The following is a 16,451-nucleotide window of genomic DNA, read 5'->3' as shown; positions in this document are numbered from 1 at the left end:
CTTTGTCAAGATTCAAATTTAATATCACTTATCAGTTAGAAAAACAACAAGGTTTGTTAGATGCCCTTTCTAGATATTTTTAATTTGTACTTAAAAAAGAAGATGTAGCTTTTAATCAAAAAAGGATAATTTTATTCAAACCAAAATAATTTCATCTTTGAGCAATGAAATTAACATTGACTATTGATTCAATTTTTTTCAAACAAATTCAGTCAAGTATGTCTTCTGATCCTCTTATTTATGATATCAAGAATACTTCTTCTAAGTCTTGTGATACTTCTAAGTTTGAGATCAAGAACCTAATTTATTTTGAATGACGCTTATACATGTCAAAAAAATATATATTTACATATTCTTTAAGTATCTCACAACTTTTTAGCAACAAGATATTTTAGATACAACAAGACTTTGAAACTAATATCTAGAGATTTTTGGTGGTTGCAAATGTGAAAGGCTATAAAAGACTTTGTTCAAGCATGTGACATTTTTTTAAGGTTAAAAATTCCTCATCATTGATCTTATGGACTTCTTCAACTATTATCTATTCCAGAACAATTATCATTTTTTATTTCTATGGATTTTATTATCGATCTTCTAGTCTCAAGATTCTATGATTTTATATTTGTGATAGTAGATCATTTTATCAAAATGGCATATTTTATACCATGCACAAAATCTATCATAAGTGAAGAAACTACCATCTTTTCTTTGAAAATATTTATTGGTATCATGAATTTTTGAAAGATATTATATCAAATAAAAAGACTCAATTTATATCAAGATTTTGGAGAATTCTTTTTAAGATTCTAAAGGTAGATATAAAGCTTTCTTTGGTCTTTTATTATGAAACTAATGGATAGATAGAGTGCATAAATCAAGTTTTGGCACAATACTTAAGATGTATCCTCAATTATCAACGAGATAATTAAAAAACCTTCTTGCCATTGATAGAGTATGCTTACAATAATATGATATATTCTTCTATGCAAAATATACATTTTTTTGCCAATTATGGTTATCATCCATGATTTGATACTTTTGACTTTTCAAAAGTTGATAATATTCTAACAAAAGATTTGGAAAATTATTTGTCAGAGCTATATGCAACAATGAAGGCATAATTAAAGGAAACTCAAGAGTAATAAAATATCAATGTATATATCTATTGGAAAGAACAACCACAATTCAATGTAGATGATAAGATATGGTTACTTTATCACAATATAAAAACTACTCATCTTTGTGATAAGTTAGACTATTATAGGCTTAGACCTTTTTCTATTTTTAAATAAATCAATCTAATTGCATATTGATTATACCTATTAAAATCAATGAAGATTCATCATGTATTGTACATATCTCTTTTTGAATCATACAAGGTAGTGAATACACTAAAAAAAAGACAAGTGCCACATCTTCCTATAAAAGTAGAAAATAATAAAGAATTTGAAGTGGAAGAAGTCTTAGATTTTAAGACAATGCGAAAATAGGTTGAAATATCTTGTTCATTGGTGTAGGTATGATATTAGTGAATGTACATGGAAGCCAGCAAAGAATCTTACAAAGAAGGTGGAAGCTTTTCATCAATTACATCTATCAAAACCAAGATGATGTTATGGACATACAACTAAAGAAGGCTTGAAAAGATTCTAGAAGATTTTAAGAAAGTTCTTGTAGATTTTAGAAGATTCTAAAAGGTTCTAAAAGGCTTCAATAGATTTTAAGAAGGTTTTAAAAGGTTCTAGTAGATTCTAAGAAAGTTCTAAAAGATCATAGGAGATCTTAGAAGGTTCTAAGATGCTTTAGATGATTTAGGAAGTTATCAAAGAAAGATCTTAAGCTTGCTTTGTTTTCAAGCCTCATAAAAATTTCTCAAAAAGCTTTGTAGGATCTCATATATATAGTAGTTGAGGTTGAAGGAATCCTCAGTCTTGACAACTTACTTCTTATGGTCAAGTCAAGACCTTCTTATCTTATATCCAATTATTATTCTAATATCAAGCTAACTCTATTTTTTGATCTTTAATCTTTGTCTTATATATGGTTCCTAATAGTTTATTAAGATTGCCATAAAATAATATTAGAAGCTTGATTTTTCTTCATAGAGAGTGAATTATCCCTCTTCTTGGAAGTATTATAGCATTCTAGAGGTTGCGAATTACCCTCTCCTAGACTAATATTATTCTTTTCTTTAAATTCTTTTGATTTTTTTCTTTATATCATAGTTCAAGTTTTTTTTATTTTGAATGCATGTATTACTTTGATTTTTTAAGGCAAAAGGTGGAAAAATCAATATGACAGATTCCAAAGAAATCAAGTTAGATTCCATTATTAATATTTTTGAAGCATTGGAGATCATAATAGAGACTTTTTTAAAGCAAAATAAAGAACTATATATGACCATATATAATAGTGAAAGAATCAAGGTACTTCAACCACTACATCAAATGGTAATAGAGGTTCCAAATTTTCAAACGACTATATTTGCTTCAACAATATAGGAGGTGCATCTACTAAAGGCAATGATCTGACAACAATAACAATAAAAAAAAAACCAAGGATCAACCTTCTAAAAAAGTTTGATGGCACTCGCTCAAAATTTTGTAGCTTTGTAAACCAAGTGTAACTAATCACCTTGATTTAACCTCAATGATATTCCACTGAAGCATCTTATGTTGATTTGGTTGGAACCTTGCTCTCAAATCAAGTTTCATCTTGATTTGCTTCATTATTTGAAAAGAAATCTATTATATTACATAATTTTGAAGCATTTTTGGCAGCATTTGTAGAAGCATTTAGTAAACATAATAAGATTTTTTCTTCAACAACTAAAATTCAAAGCCTTTGACAATAAACATATTTTGTATCAACATATGTCTCAAATTTTTTGGCAATTAGCAAATGATATAAATTGGGGAAGAGATGTGTTAATGAACCAATTTCATTGGAGATTAACAAACAATGTCAAGGACTTATTGTTGTCTATGCTAGATTGTCAAACATTCAATAAAGCCATTACTCAAGCTCTCAAGTGTGATAACTATTTATTTCAATGATAACAAGATAAACGTTCTTCAATTATGCTACATGTATACATCAATTATTTTGCAGCTTTTTCACCATCCAATTCTATTGAGCATTTGGAAGTAGAAAATATGAAGATTAATATAATTTGCTTCAAATCTCTTTCTAATTAAGAAAAAAAGTATTGAAGGAAACTTGGCCTATGCTTATATTATGAAAAACTTGACTATAAGGTTGATAATTGTTTAAAGAAATGCCAACATACATATTAAATGAGGAATACAACCACGTCATCAAAAGCTTTATAGGAAAACAAGGGTGTCTAGCCACAATAGAAACCATGAGGCTGGATTCTTTACTATCACAAATCAAAAAAAATCATGTACTCACTGCTAGACCTTCTTATTGTTTTATTATACTTGTATAATTAGGAGTCCCAAAACTAGAATGTCATGCATTACTTGACTCGGGAGCCTTTGCATGTTTTATTGATGAAGAATTTTCTAGATCACATAAAATCTATATGGTCAAAAAATCTAAAGTTGTACATGTAGAAGTAATAGATGGTCAATATTTATCTTTTAGAAACGTCACTCATGAGACAATTTCATTAGAAATAACCTTTGATAACTATAGTAGCCAAGTAGTATTCAACATTATTGTATTATAATTACTTATAATATGTAAAAATTAACTGGAAAATATAATATCTTCATAAGTCTTAGTATATATTAGAATGGCTAATAGATTAATTTAAAGAGAGTGGATATAAGAGACTTTATTTTGAGTTCTAACTTTTTTGATTATAGCATTTAAAAAAACTATAAGACCTAAATATTTAGTATGAAGCCTTGAAAAGAGAATAGAGTCTAAAGATGAAAATCTTAACTAGTAGGAGGCTTATTGGGAGGGATGAAAGCAAGACATGGGTAGATGAAGGCAAGGAATGGAGTTCTTCATTCCTATTGGTCGAAGGCCATGTCCAATGGGCTTCAAAGAGGCTGCCCTAGGACTTATTAGGAATTAGGTTTTTTTTTTTGATGTCATTTAAGCTTTGGAGGCCAAAATCACTAAGTTTAGAATTTTAAATATGGATTGGATACAAATTTTGTATGATTTGGAGATTTTATAAAGGAGTTATTGGTGCTCAAAGTTAAGGTATCAATTTCATACCTATTGTCACTCTTTAGAGCATAACATATGCTTTTGGAAAGCAACAAAGGATTGCCGATTGAGATTAGAGAGAGCACTTTTTTCACTATACTTTTCATATAATATTTGATGAATTTGAAATCTAGATGAAGAAGTTTTAGAAAATTGAAGTCAATGTATCCAAATCAAAGGTAGTAAGTGAGTGATTTTATTCATAGTAATGGTTGGAGCCATATCTTGAGTTTTTAGATGAATTTTTGGTTCAAACCTTTTGGATTAGATAGATTATTGTGTTAAAAAGCTATACATATAAATCTTGTGGTATTTGAGTTCTTAGCTTGTGAGATGTAAAGAAATTTGCACATAGGTATATAAAAACTAGGATTTGAAGCTATTATTAAGATTTTAGTGATATCTTAAGATCCCTCATAAATTTACAATTGAAATTTGTTGTGGTAGTTTTAAAAAGTATACTAATACTTTATATAAAATTTGAGTTTGTTTAAATAGTCAAATTGGGAGATATGAATTATTGAAGTTCAAGAATAATATCCTTTTAAGGATATGTAAGGATTTAGAGTTTTTTTATCATATTTAAGGTATTTTTGGAAACTTAAGACTTATATGTTTGATGTAATTGCTCTTAAAAGTGATATATATATATATATATATATATATATATATATATATATATAGAATAAGTAGTTATTTTCAAAATGTAGATACCTAGTGTATAGTATAAACAGGGATAGATAACTGCTGAAAAGGTGGTTCAGCAGGTAGAATGGATGAATAATCAGGAAAAGTAGTTATCATCTGTAGTATAGGAGTTGGTATCTCGGGGTAGTATAAGGAGGATAGAAGAGGGGAAGAAAATGCCAAACTGTGAGAGTCGTAAGTCGAGGGCCAGACTGTGAGAGTGTGAGCTGGGGTAAGCTTGGTGCTACTTCTTTTCTTTTGTTTGTTATTTTCTTTGAATAAGAAGATTGAAATTTTTTGAATATTGTGAAGTGAATTATGGAATGGAAATATCATTGGTATTATTTGAGAAGAAGAAAGATTGAATGCTAAAATTTGATTGTAGTTTAGTAGAGAGAATGAGTTTGTGTTTGTGTGAAACACTTTAATGTGAATGGCAGTTTTGTGTGAAGAATTCCAGAGATTGGAACGAGGGTAATTGTGTGCTGAAAGCTGTGAGGGCATAATATTACAGTTGGAGATTATGAGGGTGAATATATTGGTAGAAATAGCAGTTATTAATATGACTGAATTGCTGTAAGGAAGAGACCGATAAAGTGAAGGAGGAGATTATAGTTTCCTTGTGTGTTCAGATATTGAAAATAAAGACGATACATTCAGGAAGTAATTGATTGTGTGACCCTAATGTGAACGCTTAAGCAACTAGTCATTCTCCGTGTTTGAATTCTCCTATACGGGTTTATTTTGGGAGGTTTCTTCCGAAATAAGTAAAACGAGCAATCACATTTTGGCGCCACTGCTGGGGAGTGATAATAGCTTTGAGTGTTAGGAATTAATTACCAAACGTGTGAGCAAATTGGCAATGGAAGACAATTTCAGTAGTGTTTGAAGAAAGAGTATGGTTATTAAGAATGAGAATTTAACAGCAAAGAAAATAAAGCAATCAAAAGAAAGAACAAAGTGATCGTAAGCAAGAAATTTGTTGCGTAATGAGCGAGATCGCAAATTAAAAAAGAAGCATCGATAAAGTTGGCTTAAGCCGTGGTTGCATACCTGTCGACATATTTGATCGTACCCTGAAGACGATCGACCTCTAATATTTCAGAAGTACATACCATTAAAGAAATTGCCAAGAGCACTCATGGATGGCACTGCTAATAGGCCAGCAAACCTCTCAAAGCCGTTAACAAAAAATGAGGAAGGCACAGAGGAATTAGGTACCCAACTGGGTATCTTTTCAATTAGAAATACGTCTGATCTTAATAAGACTGGTTCTGAAGATCGGCATAAATCACTTGCCAATAAAGACCAATTTAGAGTATATCAAAACCTGTCATTTTTACCTCATATTCAACTTAGTAAAATTATTTGGGGATAATAATAGTCAATCGGGAAGGCCTGGAAGTCCGAAAAAGACTTTTGCAAGAGACAGTTTTTATTTTAATAAGAAATTGAGCAGAACACCGACATCTTTAATGACATCCAGAGGACTAGCAGTTCCTATTGTAGTTCAAATGGGTGCAATGGGCGATCGAACGACTAGCATTGCGCCATTACTTACTTTTTGGGGTTTGCCAGGTGCGGATCCAGATCAACATTTGTCTCAATTCTTGACCACGTGTGTAGCCAATAATAGAAGAACAGAAGACATTGGCTGAGATGGCTGCTAGCGACATTAAAAGACACAGCGTTTGAGTGGTATAACTGCCAACCTGTGGGACAATTTATCAATTGGGAGTCATTAAAAAATACATTTTTATCCCATTTTTCACCAATTGGTTTTGAAGAACGTCTTAGAAAAAAACTAATGAACAGCAGAATGGTACCAGGGGAAGCAGTACAATCATATTATGGTTGTGTAGGAGATATACTTCGAAAATGGCCAAATAACCAAATGTCAGAATTATTTGTGTTGTCCATATTAGTTAATGGACTACACCCACCAGAATTGAAAATGTTTGTAAAGGAGGCCCAATCAGCCACCATTGCATCATCTCTTGAGCGAAAAAAAGTATAGGAGGAATGTCACTATGATCATAACTTAACAGTTGGATCCACGATGATTCCATCTCAAGGAGGTTATCAAATGAAAAATTGGAATGATGCATCGGGAAGTTAACTGGGAAGGAATGATTATGATACAATTCTATAGGGAATAGTGGATGTCGTTCCATTGCAAGCTGTACCACTATCATCATCACATCCGTATGCGTCTTATTCTGCATATCAGAAACCAATACCTATAAAGGAATTGCCAAATGCATTAGTATCAAGGGATCCTAATGAGTCATTGTTGTTAACATTGACAAAAAAAATGGATGAATTAATTATGAATCTAGCCAAGGATAAAGAAAAAAGGCATAAACCAACCAATATGCGTCCCAATGTCTAGTGTAGCAATTGTAAGGGGCAAGATCATTTAATAACAGAATGTCCTTCACCACCCCAAATGACTGTACAATGTACCTTTTGTGGGGGCAAGTATATTACTACCAACTGTTGGAATTTACGGAAGCAACAACAACTCAGTAACCAGATAATGACTCAACCAACTTCATGGGATGTCAATCAAGTACAGACGAATAATAGATTTGGCTGGAATAGAAATCAAGCGAATAAGCAAAACAGGAATTATTCTAATTTCTTCAACTCTGTATTTCACCAAAAAGGTGTATCTAATACTCACGGATTGGCGATGAACCAACCAGGATACCATCAATATCCACCCATGACGAAGCCAATGCCAGACTCTACATTAATAATGGGTCAACTAAGATCCTTAAATCATCCGACATGGAACAGACCTAGCCGTTATATACCATTAGAGACATCTAATATCCCTGAAGGAGGTGCAAGAAGACCACTTCGTTGTTTTCGTTGCAGACAGATTAGTCATTATGCGAGTGAATGTCCTAATCTAAGGGCCAGTGATGACTATGCTTCAATATGTGGAAATTATAAGCAGTTTGGTCACACTTATCAGCAATGCAATGCGCCTTTTAATTATAATAACCGAGACCAGTTAATGCAAACAAGCCAACCGACGGAGGACAAAGGCCCTGTTCAACGAGACTCACCAATACATCGTATCAAGGTGGTGAACGCAGTACTTACCAGAGGCCAACAAAAAGACAAGAATCTAATTTAGGATATGGATGAATCAATCGCAGGAGAGCAAGTAGCGCCGTCCACGGGGCTAAATGAACCAATATCAGTATTGGGACGTATCCCAATATTGAGACCTGAACAGACTAAGGAACCCAATTTGGTTCCACGTACCAATTTGTCGGGACCATCCAATCCAGGTCTTGTTACGGGATTCGTACCCAATATGAGACCTGACTCGGTAGTAGAACCCAATGAAGTCCCAATTACAGAGGCTTCAGTTCCGTTCCAAGTAGTTCCAATATCTACGCAGTTTCGAGAAATATCCTATCCGTTGAAAGATCCTCTCGGAGGTAGGAATTCCAAAGAAGCCTCGGCTGCTGTTCCAATTCCGAGTCTAGGGCGGAAGAATATCTTACCTCACGGAGTTAAACTCAAACCAATGAAAAAAAAGAGGACATTGGAAATTATCCTAAATATGGAATCCTATGATATTTTGAAGGATCTGGACGCTATTCGGCCTTCTATTTCTATGAAGCAACTTCTAGCAATCGCACCAGAGTATCGTTCTATATTGAATTCATCGTTAATACGGCATAGGCAACATAATAAAGAAGTTTGTGAAGTCAGTTTGAACCTTGACTCAGATGCACCAACCATCAATGTTTCGATTAATTGTGTTATGATCTCAGGTGTTCAGGTGGATGGTGGTTCCAGCGTCAATTTAATGAATGTTGATACAATGGATGCTTTAGATTTGGAACACTTAGTACCCACGACATTGGTATTATAGATGGCAGATCATAGCCGGATTAAACCAATGGGTATCTTACGGAGTGTTCAAACTATGATTGTAGGTATTGCATATGAAATCGACTATATCATCTTCCGATTATACAGTTTGACTTTATCGTATCCCATTTTATTGGGCAGACCTTGGCTTTATCAAGCAAAGGCCAAGAACGATTGGGGTCAGGGTATTTTGACAATTAGCAAGGGCAATGTTAGGGACATAGTCCTTAGACCTTTCTAGAGACAAGTTTCTAGAACCTTCTAGAAAGAAGTCTCTAGAAACTTCCAGAAGATTCCTTGAATATTCTCTTAGAATATTCTTCAAAGATTCCCTAAAGATTCTCTTAGAAGGCTCTAGAAGATTCTTAGAATATTCTAGTAGATTCTAAGAAGTTACTTGAGAAGCTTCCTAGCTCTTGGATAGTTGCTCGAGAAGCTTCATAGTTCTTGGGAAGCTTCTTGATGCGCTTCCTTAGAACCATAGGCCAGTAGTATATATAGGAGTCGAGGCTGAAGAGTTCTTCAGTCTCGACAACACACCTCTTGGAGTTCTAGCTCACCTTTCTGGTGTTGTTCTTGTACTCATCTGTTTAATCTAGTTTTGTCACTTCTTCTTGAACTTCTTGTTAGATTTCAAGTCTGTATTTTGTGTTTGTGATAGTTTGTCGAGACTAGAGCACCACCAAAATCCATAGTTGATGTAGTCATTCTCTCCAAGATAGCGTAGAACTTTGTTAGTAGCCCAAGTTTGTTCTTATTATTTTAGCCTTTGAATATGGATAGCCAAGATACTACACTTGCCTTGTCATCTTCGCAACTCCGACTCGAGAAGATGCAACTCCGACTTTGGTTATTCCAAAGCAGTATGAAGAATTCAAAGATGTCTTTGAAAAGAAGAATGCTGATATGCTGCCAGAGCATCGACCCTATGACTGTGCCATTGAATTGCAAGAAGGAACACAACCACCTTTTGGACCAATCTACAATTTATCGCAGACGGAGTTGACTGAGTTGCGGAAGTACATTGACGAGAATCTAGCCAAGAACTTCATCCGTCATTCGAAGTCGCCAGCTGGGGTACCAATCTTATTTGTGAAGAAGAAGGATGGCTCACTACGGATGTGCGTGGACTATCGAGGTCTCAACAAGGTGACAAAAAAGAATCGCTACCCACTGCCTTTGATCTCTGGTCTTCTAGAACAACTTGGGCGTACAAGGATCTTTACAAAGATTGACATAAGGGGAGCTTACAACCTTGTGCGAATCAAGGAAGGAGATGAATGGAAGACAGCTTTCCGAACAAGGTATGGCCATTTTGAATACAATGTCATGCCATTTGGTCTTACTAATGCTCCAGCGGTCTTTCAACACATGATGAATGACATCTTTCGAGAGCATCTAGACGATTTTGTTGTCATCTATCTAGATGATATTTTGATATTTTCTAAGAACGAGGAAGAATATGAGAAGCACGTTCGTATGGTACTCAAAAAACTACGGGAGCGAGGATTCTATGCCAAATTGGAGAAGTGCTTATTTCACCAAACTGAGATGGAGTTTTTGGGATTCATCGCGACTACGGAAGGCTTGAAGATGGATCCAAAGAAGGTAGAAGCAATCATGTCTTTGGAAGTTTCGAAGACGGTTAGGGACGTACAATGTTTTCTTCGATTTGCTAACTACTATCGGATCTTCATCAAGAATTATTCTCAAGTTGCTGCCCCCCTCACTCGGTTAACGTGCAAGGACAAGCTCGAATGGGGACCTATTACAGAAAAAGCATTCCAAGATTTGAAGATGGTATTTACTACAGCTCCAATCTTGGTACATCCAGACTTTACAAAGGCCTTTTATTTGGAGACAAATGCTTCGGATTTTGCTTTGGGAGCTGTACTTTCACAGATAGGCGTAGATGAGAAGCTCCATCCAGTTGCGTTCTATTCTCGAAAATTCTCTGCTGCTGAGATCAACTATGAGATCCGCGATAAGGAACTCCTTGCTATAGTAGATTCTTTCTAAGAGTGGCGCCACTTTCTTGAAGGAACTGCACATCCAGTGACCGTATATACGGATCACAAGAATTTGGAGTATTTTATGTCGGCTCGGATTTTGAATCGGTGTCAAGCTCGGTGGAGTATGTCGCTATCCAGGTTCGACTTTGTTATTACTTATCGACCTGGGAAGCAATAAGGGTTGTCCGATGCATTATCAAGGAGATCATATCTCACGCCAAAGGCTGGAGATGCAGCATTTGATCAACTGTGCACGACATTGTTGAAGCCAGAGAAATTTTGGCTCAACGCAGCTATTGTACCAATTGATGCTGACTTCCTCGACCAGGTACGGGCCGCAACCATTGAAGATTCTCTAGCCCTTGATATCAAGCAACATGCTAGTGATGATAAATTCAAGATGGAAGGAGATCTAGTATATTTTGAAGAGCGGTTATATATCCCAAAAGGGCCAACACGACTCCGAGTTCTTCAATCTCGTCATGACTTTCCAGCTGCGGGACATTTTGGATTCAATAAGACCTTGGAACTTATTTCCTGTGATTTCTGGTGGCCTCAAATGTGGAAGGATGTGAAAGATTTTGTTGTATCTTGTGACATTTGTTCAAGATCCAAAAACCCTCGACATCGGCCTTATGGACTTCTACAGCCATTGCCTATTCCGCGCCGACCATGGTCTTCGATTTCCATGGACTTTATTACGGATCTACCACCATCGAATTCATTTGACAGCATTTTTGTTGTCATAGACCGGCTTACAAAGATGGCGCATTTTGTCCCTTGCAAGAAGACATCGTCAAGCGAAGATACAGCAAGACTCTTTCTTGATAATGTGTATCGATATCATGGTCTACCAGATGATATCGTATCGGATCGAGGAACCCAGTTTGTGTCAAAGTTTTGGAAATCTCTTTTTGAGATATTGAAGGTGGATATCAAGCTTTCTTCGGCATTTTATCCTCAAACGGACGGCCAAACAGAACGGATGAATCAAGTTTTAGAGCAATATTTATGTTGCACCATCAACTATCAACAAGATGATTGGGCCGCATATCTACCGCTAGCCGAGTTCGCATATAACAACACCTTTCATGCGTCAACTCAACAAATGCCATTCTTTTCCAATTATGGATACCATCCGAAGCTTGACTTATGGAGTTCGTCAACGATTAACAATCCGGCAACTGAAGGATTGGTGAAGGAGCTTTCGCAGCTTCAAATTACATTGAAGCTTCAATTGCAAACTGCCCAAGAATCTTACAAGATGTCCGCGGATAAATTTCGGAATCAGGCACCTAAATTCACGATTGGAGACAAAGTTTGGCTGCTTCGACGAAATATTAAGACCAAGCGGCCATGTGACAAATTGGACTATCGGAGATTGGGACCATTTGTTATCCAGAAGCAGATCAATCGTGTAGTGTATCGTCTGGAGTTACCAGCTACTATGAAGGTATATCCTGTCTTTCATGTTTCTTTGTTGGAGCCTTATCGAGAATCGTCTTTTCCTGGAAGAGTACAATGTCCACCACCTAGCATAGAAATAGAGAACCACGAAGAATACGAGGTGGAAAAGGTCCTGGATTCATGGCAAAGACTGGGTAAATTAGAATACTTTGTGCATTGGAGCGGTTACGATATTAATGAACGAACATAGGAGCCGGCCAAAAATCTCGCGAATGCGTCGCAAAAGGTACAGGAGTTTCATCGACGATATCCTGAGAAACCCAAGCCGTTTTGACGATACCTTCTTACTGAAGCTTGCTCATCCAGAAAACAGAAAAGAGGAGAGAGCACCACCAAAATCCATAGTTGATGTAGTCATTCTCTCCAAGATAGCGTAGAACTTTGTTAGTAGCCCAAATTTGTTCTTATTGTTTTAGCCTTTGAATATGGATAGCCAAGATACTATACTTGTCATGTCATCTCAAGCAATTAGCTCACGAAGACGACCGCGAGATGAAGAACCGCTTGCACCACGACGACGTCGAAGGATTCCGAGCAACAGATCGTTGGTGATTGTATTTGAGGTCGAGCCTGCCTACAATGGTCAGCCAGAAGGAGTGTTTGCAGGACAATTTCACAATGAAGACACGGAGGTTCATGCTTGGTCAGAAGTTGAAGGCGTGGGCCACTACCGTTGGCTTCAAGGACCATTGAATCACTTGCCTCGTGAACAACAATTGGAGTTCATAGCAGAGGTTATGCGACAGATCTTCATTTTCTTGCGTTGGTATTAACTGACGATAACATTGCTTCTCGGAGACCTCGAAGCTAAAGGAGGAGGTAATGTTAGGGACATAGTCCTTAGACCTTTCTAGAGACAAGTTTCTAGAACCTTCTAGAAAGAAGTCTCTAGAAACTTCCAGAAGATTCCTTGAATATTCTCTTAGAATATTCTTCAAAGATTCCCTAAAGATTCTTTGAAGATTCTCTAAAGATTCTCTTAGAAGGCTCTAGAAGATTCTTAGAATATTCTAGTAGATTCTAGGAAGTTACTTGAGAAGCTTCTTAGCTCTTGGGTAGTTGCTCGAGAAGCTTCATAGTTCTTGGGAAGCTTCTTGATGCGCTTCTTTAGAACCATAGGCCAGTAGTATATATAGGAGTCGAGGCTGAAGAGTTCTTCAGTCTCGACAACACACCTCTTGGAGTTCTAGCTCACCTTTCTGGTGTTGTTCTTGTACTCATCTGTTTAATCTAGTTTTACCACTTCTTCTTGAACTTCTTGTTAGATTTCAAGTCTGTATTTTGTGTCCGTGACAGGCAGAGACAAAATGGTGTTACAAATGTACCCAATACACTATCACAGGGAATCTCAATTGCCAGCATCTGAATTAACGTTGGACAATGAGCTTAGCTCTGATGACGACGCAGTAGCACCAATTACGGAGGTGCCCATAGAGGCAGCACTACACCCTGGAGTGGTGTACCAATGTGGAGGTCTGAGGAAGTACTTGATATACCCGACGGACTCAGAAAACTCGGATTATGTTAGTACTGATTGGATGACTAAGTATGATGTGCACCATGTTAGTGCCCTAGACATAGGATTCAGTACTTCGTACATGTCAAACTTACCGATTGACTTTAAATTAGCGCGGAAGTTGAAAGAGAACATCGTCGTTGCACCTTTATATCAAACTATCAACTTGGCGACCACATCAGAACCTCGGACAATTAAGGTCTATGAAGGTATTAAGGAACAAGAATTCACCTACTAGACCGAATTTTTCTTGCATCATAAATCCGCTTTTGCTTGGACTTATAATAATTTAAAAGATAATTCCGTTGAAGTCTGTGAGCATCATATCATTTTAGAAGAGAACGCTAAACCGGTACGGCAGAGGCAACACCGGCTTAACCCAAAATATTCCCTTTTAGTAAAAGAAGAATTGGATAAACTTCTCGACGTGGGTTTTATTTATCCTATTCCGCATAGTGCATGGGTGTCGCCAATTATGAGGGTACGGAAAAAGAATGGGAATTGTCAAGATTTTCGGAAACTTAATGCGGCCACCAAGAAAGATTACTTCTCATTACCTTTCATAGACAGTATGGATAACATGTTGTCATTATCACCAAGTAGTAAAAGAATAGGAGTGGAGCATCAGTTAAAGACATTCTGTGGTGTTGTTTTGGGTTGGTTGGAGTGCCATTTTCTTGTATTTCTTATATTTTCGAGAATAGTAGTTCCAAATAAAAGTTAACAGTGAAGAGCCAGTCACAAGTATCGATTGAAGATGTTCCAGAATGGATGAGTCAGTAGTAGCAACAATTGGAACTTCGGGATGCCCAGATCCTGAAATTGGAAGCTCAAGTCCGTGAACTGGGTGAGTACAATGAAGACCTTTCAGCTCAGTTGAGGCAGGAGCCGATGGAAGGATTGGAGGAGGACGAAGATTTGCAGTTGGAACCGGAATCGGTAGAACCAATAACAGATACTGCGGCAATTGATTAATTAGATAGGCCAGAGGGATCACAATTTTTGTAGAGTTTTGTTAGATAATTTTTAGATAGGTAACAATTGAGTGTTTGCGAGGACGCTGCATAGTTAGGAGTGGGGCTATGTAGAATAAGTAGTTATTTTCAGAATGTAGATACCTAGTGTATAGTGTAAACAGGGATAGATAACTCCTGAAAAGGTGGTTCAGCAGGTAGAATGGATGAATAATCAGGAAAAGTAGTTATCATCTGTAGTATAGGAGTTGGTATCTTGGAATAGTATAAGGAGGATGAGAGAGGGGAAGAAAATGCCAGACTGTGAGAGTTGTAAGCCAAGGGCCAGATTGTAAGAGTGTGAGCCGAGATAAACTTGGTGCTACTTCTTTTCTTTTGTTTGTTATTTTCTTTGAATAAGAAGATTGAAATTTTTTGAATATTGTGAAGTGAATTATGGAATGGAAATGTCATTGGTATTATTTGAGAAGAAGAAAGATTGAATGCTAAAATTTGATTGTAGTTTAGTAGAGAGAATAAGTTTGTGTTTGTGTGAAACACTTTAATGTGAATGGCAGTTTTGTGTGAAGAATTCCAGAGATTGGAACGAGGGTAATTGTGTGCTGAAAGCTGTGAGGGCATAATATTACAGTTGGAGATTATGAGGGTGAATATATTGGTAGAAATAGCAGTTATTAATATGACTGAATTGCTGTAAGGAAGAGATCGATAAAGTGAAGGAGGAGATTATAGTTTCCTTGTGTGTTTAGATATTGTAAATAGAGATGATACATTCAGGAGGTAATTGATTGTGTGATCTTAACATGAACGCTTAAGCAACTAATCATTTTCCGTATTCGAATCCCCCTATACAGGTTTATTCTGGGAGGTTTCTTTCGGAATAAGTAAAATGAGCAATCACAATATATATATAAACTTGGTCTTTTTTTATCTTAAGACTTAATTAAGCAATTAGTGACAACCAAGAGCCTACTACTTTCTTGAGGTAAATTCTCTCTACCTTGACAACAGTAAAGAATTGATATCCATTGCCATTGATATCTAAACTTCTTGATCAACTTAGCCAAGCAAAGATCTTTATGAAGATTGATCTATGAAGCACATTGTTATATTACGTGGCGTTTAGCTTGAGAACGCATCGGTGTCGTGTTGTAACAAGAGTATATTGTGAAAATATAAAGAAAGAGGACTTTTATTAATGTTCAGTTACCTCGAATATTGGGAGCAACGACCAATTTTAGTGCAAATACTGGGAGGCTACGGTCAGTCACCCCATTACAATCAGCCGAGGCATACTGAAATGCTCTGTTCGATTCCAATAATGGGAGTCAGCAGAAAGGGAAAAGATCAATTCAACGACAGGTGAGCCTGGTTCGAAGAGCCAATTGGATCCAATTTCAAGACATCCAATCCGGGTCCTCTTACCCAGTATGAGACCTGAATTGGTCGGACAATCCAATGCGGTCCAACTACGGGAACATCCAGGTCTTACTACGGGCATCTTAGCCAATATGAGACCTAAATTGATTGGGCGACTCAATGTGGTCCCGATTACGGGGGTTTCGATTCCGTTTCAGGCTATTCTGTCCTTTGTGCCATTCCGGGAACGTCCTTTCAGTAAAACGATCTCTTAAAGGTAAAAACGGAGGAGAAAGCCCTGACGGCGGAGCCAATTTCGGATCCAAGACGAAAGATTGAAGAAATTCAGTG

This window comes from Physcomitrium patens, chromosome 6 (assembly GCF_059467195.1).
Source record: "Physcomitrium patens ecotype Gransden chromosome 6, ASM5946719v1, whole genome shotgun sequence".
NCBI lineage: Eukaryota > Viridiplantae > Streptophyta > Bryopsida > Funariales > Funariaceae > Physcomitrium > Physcomitrium patens.
This window is presented reverse-complemented; position numbering follows the sequence as displayed.